Below are 5,839 nucleotides of genomic sequence, written 5' to 3' on the forward strand. Positions count from 1 at the left end.
TTGTCTTGAGTTTAAGCTGAAAGCTTCATGATTATATGCTAATTACACTTTACACATTTCAGAACATATGAAGTCTAAATTGTCCATTTATGAGTAATTTGATTCTGGATTTCCTTTTGACTATTATGATGGTGTTTGTCTTTTTAAGTTTGCTCATGAATAAGAACCATGGTTCATGTGAAACTTCTTTCTTGTTAACAACATAGTGCACAATGTTTGTGGGTATCATTCATGTTAAGCCCTCACGAGACTTCACTCGTCCACTAGGGATGCCTAGGGGTTTAAAAGGCTTGTTGCATATGCTAAATGCAATCGTCTCTCCCACGAAAGAGGATTTATGTTTCTTGCTTTCATTTTATTTTTTGTTTTGTTTTGCTAAGGGACTAGCAAAATGTAAGTTTGGGGGTGTTGACTAACAAATTTATGTAAAACTCGGTTTTATAACAAAGGACCTAAGTCCCTCATTATAGCCTAAAAACTCCTAAATTCATTTGGGAGCATAAGCTCAAGCTCTACCATTTCTAACCGTATGTACACTAGGGTTTTTGGATGTACACCTTTGTCTCTAGTACTGGACGTACAATGGGGGACCACCGTACGTATGCCTCTAACTTATAGTAAGGACATAAGATCGGCGACCATCGGACTTACGCTACTTTTTGGTTGACCACTGGTTAGTAACTATACGTACGAGGCACCTTTCGGACCATCAAGTAAATAGTACCAGACGTACGCCCGAATAGTACCAGACGTTCGCTGCTTTTTCAGAGGAGTTGGTAGCGCCCTCAACTTTTCTAGCCTATAAATACCAACCCCCACCACCCCTTTGAAGCCAACATTTCCACCTCCAGGCTTTCTGTAACCACCTTATACGAGTGCTTTGTGAGTTTTGAGAGAGATAATAGGAGAGATTGAGTTCTTGCCATTTTTCCCAAGGTAACCCCTACCCATTTCGATGTTTTTAATGTTGTCTCTGTACTGTTTTAAGTTTTAGAGGCACAATGTTAGAGTTCTTGCATCATTTCTTACAAAGCCTGGAACATTTTCAAAAATAGTTTAAAAGAGCCTTCGATCCTTTATATTGCATGATGATGAGTTTTCTTACGATGCATGTGTTTAATTAATAGCCTAGGAGGACATATGACAGCCTATAGGTTTTATAGAAACCATAAAACTCCCTTAGGAACTTTTGGCCAAAATGCGTACTCACTCACAAGACGTATAGTCCGGAGGTTAGACATCTGCCTTAGCCCCCCTTTGTGCAACTTAAGTCCCAGCACCCCTTTATATTAGGTTAATCTAGTATCTTACTAGTAAGGGTCCTCTAGTACTACGTATAATAGTGTGTCATATTCCGTTATAGCAGGATTTAGCAATGTTGGGGGATTCAAGCAAGCGTGCGAGGTAAGTAAACACTTACAAACCTTTTTGCTTAAAAACGTGGGATATGACAGTTGACTGACCACGAGTATGATATGAGCATCTTCACATTTCATAATTACTTTGTAATTGCATTATAAACTGATTAATAAGATGCATTGTATGACATGGTACACCAGTACGTGCGGTATAATGGCCATGGGCATACTATATAGGCTTCATTCTATGGTCAAATGTGTGTGTTACATGGGCCTTGGATCTAATGGTTGTTTCATGGCCGGCGCAGCCTTAATGGGCAGTCACAACAGGACAGACATGATTAGCCCTATGGGCCACCTGAGGAGGGACTCGGTCGTGCTACTAGTGTTATGTACGGTAGCGTACAATGGTCGGGGCACCAACATTGTATTATAGGTCCCTCGGGACAGTGCCAACCCTTCTGACAAGAGGTAATATCTCTGGTCGAGCACACATAAGAGTTATGACCTATAAAAACATTATTCTTTCTGCATTAAAATACTTAGGCAATTGCCGTCGATAGTACATGGTGTGCCAAATACCTACCTAAATTAATGGGCAAATACTTGATACGTTTTACTTGCAAGTGCACAAGATCAAGTGATAGTATAATAGGTAAATATGAGATCATTCCCAAGAGGATTGGTAATTATGTTTAGAAGAAATTTTCTATTTAATTAATAGATAAAATTCAATTGTCACGATTGAATTAAAATAAAGAAAAAAAATAAAAGATAAACTAAAACTAAAAAGGATTAGGATTTTGATATCCACCACTAATCAGACTAATTAAGATAACAATATACCAATGCGCCAATCATACCGGTATATTTAATATTTGCCAACCTAAGGGCATGGGTGTATACTTGTTAAGTGCCAAAACATTCATATTTTAGCCCTTAGTTTGTGTGTTGTGCCAAATACTACCTAAATTAATAGATAATATTTAGTACGTTTTACTCGCAAGTGCACAAGATCAAACGATAGTATAGTGCAACAAGTACGAGATCGATCCCACGAGGATTGTTGATTTTATTTAGAATTGATTAAAAATATCAAATTGCCACTAAATTGATATTATGAAAAAGAAATAAAAAGATATAAAGATAAATGAAAAGGTAGGGCTTTGATATCCGCCATTAATTAGGCTCAATTAACATAACAATATGCCAATGATCCAATCATATTATGAATACCTAATGTTTGCCAACCTAAGGCATGGATGTATACTCCTTAAGCTATTGATTTTCCTAAGCAACGAGTTAGGCATGGGTATATACTCTAACTTTTTTCTTTCTCAAAGGATTTAGCATGGGTGTATACTAAGTTGTTCTTTAAGAAAGAATAAATCTATGGAAATCGACAAACACACGGAACCTAGGGCATAGGTGTATACTCCCAGTTTTCCATGATGATTAACCCAACAATCCAGTGTGGATTTCTTTTATTACTCTTATTAACCCCAGGACTCGGTCATGCAAATTGATTTAATTAACTAGTCCATACCACATGCATATAATGGCCAATCACATACATATGAGGAATTCAAGAAAACAGGCATTAATCAAGTTAAGCATCACAATATGAATATCACAAAGTGCCAATATTCAAATATTAAATAAGCATAATTAGGGCTTCAATCTAGCCCTCCTTAAGAGTTAGTTGCACATAATTAAAATAAAACTAAAAAGAAAAGGTAAAGAAAGAACAGAAAACCGCTCCTAGAAGTAGCCTCTCCTAGTTAGTTGCACATAATCTAGCCTCCAATTCCTCTCCCCAAAGTTGTCTCCTTGAAATTGTGTGTTGAATTGTGAGGCTTAGAAGTCTATTTATAGGGATTAGGAGAGTTCTAGAAGCCCTAGTAATCCTAGGAAATTCGGAGATTTAAGTCTTAGTCCAATTAGGATAAAGAAAACCTAAGTCCAATTTGGAATAGGATTCGTCTAGAATTGCGTTCATATATTGCGGAGTGATTTGCTATGCTCCGAATTAGGGAAATGATATTTCACAATGATTTGTGGTATTTTGAGTTAGATTTCTAATGCCACTTAAATCACCTCAATCGGATATTTGAGCTGAAAGTTATGGTCAAAATACCGAGACATGTGCAGAATCCAATTTTGAATCCAATCCGATTTTGACTCTAATTTGAAAAATTCCAATTTAATCATTTCCATTATTTGGTTAGACTTAACCAAATCTTCTAGGTCTTCTCAATTTGCCCTTTAAGCATTGAACTTTTCCGGAAACGCTTTCTTTTCTTCCATTACCTCCAAAAACACAGAAAACACAAAAAGAAAATAAAATAGCACAAATTAACAAATATAAGTTAAGAGATAAAATATGAATATTTTGGTACTTATCACACCCCCAAAGTTAAATATTTCTAGTCCCTTAGCAATTCATCTTTCGTTGGATGTACGATTGCATTTAGCATATGCAACAAGCCTTTTAAACCCTTAGGAATTCCCTAGTGGATGAGTGAAGTCTCGTGAGGGTTTTCTTGAAATGTTACCCACAAACATCATGCAAGAGTTCATGTTATCCAAAAATTAAGGTATCACTCAAAACCATGATTCTCATTCATTAGCAAGCTTAAAAAGATAAACTCCATCTTCACAATGGATTGGAATTTTAAAATTTAGTCACTTACAAAAGACATGCTAAGGTATCACAAGTTTGAAACAGTGTAAAGTGAACTAGCACATAAATATGAAGCTTCCAATTATTTTCAATGTTTAATGTCTCAATATCTCAAAGTTCACTGAAATCACTATTAGAATGAACAACAATGGCATATTTTTCTTTCTATTTTTTTTTTTTTTTTTCTTGTTTTCTTTGTTAGGTTGTGCAATGCTTGGTTCCCTTAAGCTTTCTAATTGACCAATGTAATGAGTGTTAAGTCAATGACTCCCAAACCAAATGGTTATAGGGCATTAGGAGTAGAGACACCCCTAGGACTTACTAACTCAAGTAAAAAAGGCTACGAAACAAAACTAACCATGACATTAATCAAATCAAAATTCTTCACCTTTTGGGGTGAACACTCATTGCTTTGAGGCAAGAGGTCTAGTTACTTAGTGAAAAGCTTACCAATAATCATTTTTTTTTTTTTATCACACACACACACATATATATATATATATATATATATATATATATATATATATATATATGCCAAAGTATCCATCTAATAAGTCATCCAGTTTCAACCAAGACATAGAAACACACATATCAGACTTTCACGTCATACCCCACAAATTATGTGCTAATGTGCTTGTGTAAGATTAGATCAAACATGTGAATTCTCAACTGTCCTAAGCAAGTAACCAAGCTGAAAAAACTCAATTATCAGATCATGTGTTCAAAATTTTTAAGCTCACCAATGAAATCAAATCACAATTTTTAAGATCAACCAGAATTTTAAGACAAATATGATTATGCATGTATTTTTTATTTTTCATAAACAACAAAAATAAAATAAAATAAAACTGGGACAATTTTTTTTTCTTTTCACAAAAAATAAAAATAAAATAAAACTGGGACAAAGTGTGTGTAAAGTGTCTCCCATACCCCCAAACTTAAATTACACGTTGTCCCCAATGTGTCTATAATATGGAAAGAATTTACCCGGGAGATGGATGACATGCTTGGAATGGCTTGTCTCATAGCACACCCCAAAACTTGAACTAAAGCACACTTGTTCTTGAAAATTAAAACACTGAAGTGAGAAAAGTAAAACAGAACGAAACTAAAAGTAACCAATAGAAAAATAAAACAAACAGGAAAATAAAAAGGATATGTTATGGGGTGCCTCCCATGAGCGCTAAGTTTAATGTCTTCAACCAGACTGTGGCACTTTAAACTTGAAGCACCAGTATTTTCTTCTCTTGCACCAAAGGGAATGAATTCTTCCTATTGTAAGATGCTTCCGAATGTCTATAGATCAGGGAGGACCACTTTGAGTTTTCTCCAACAGTTTCTCATTCGGGAGGGAATCATGAACTGGATAATACTTAGGGAATTCATCTATCTTGATGTCCTCAATTTGCTGATCACATAGCCCTAACAGACTTCTCTCTTGGATTCTTAGTAACTCGGGAATAGGAACTGATGTTGAATAAGTCTTAATGGGCTCTTTTGTTTTTCGATATAGCTCCTCTAGCACCTCAGTTTGCTCATCTTCTTCTTTCACCTTGTTGTTCTTAGGAGTGGAATCCAATAAGGCCTCAGCTTGCTCATGTATCATGTCAAGGTCCAGATCAAATTCATATTGAGCAAAGTGCTCTTCCAATGGATCCTCCAGACTTGGCTCACAAAAGCTCTCCTCAACAGTTTCTTCATTCCCAAGTGTGGTGATTGTTTGCTTATGATAGTAAGTGTAGTCATCCTCCATGTATTGCTCATTAGGATTGGCCACCAATTGACTTTGACACTCTTC

Source organism: Corylus avellana, chromosome 2 (genome assembly GCF_965113065.1).
Source record: "Corylus avellana chromosome 2, dhCorAvel1.hap1.2, whole genome shotgun sequence".
Classification (NCBI taxonomy): Eukaryota; Viridiplantae; Streptophyta; class Magnoliopsida; order Fagales; family Betulaceae; genus Corylus; species Corylus avellana.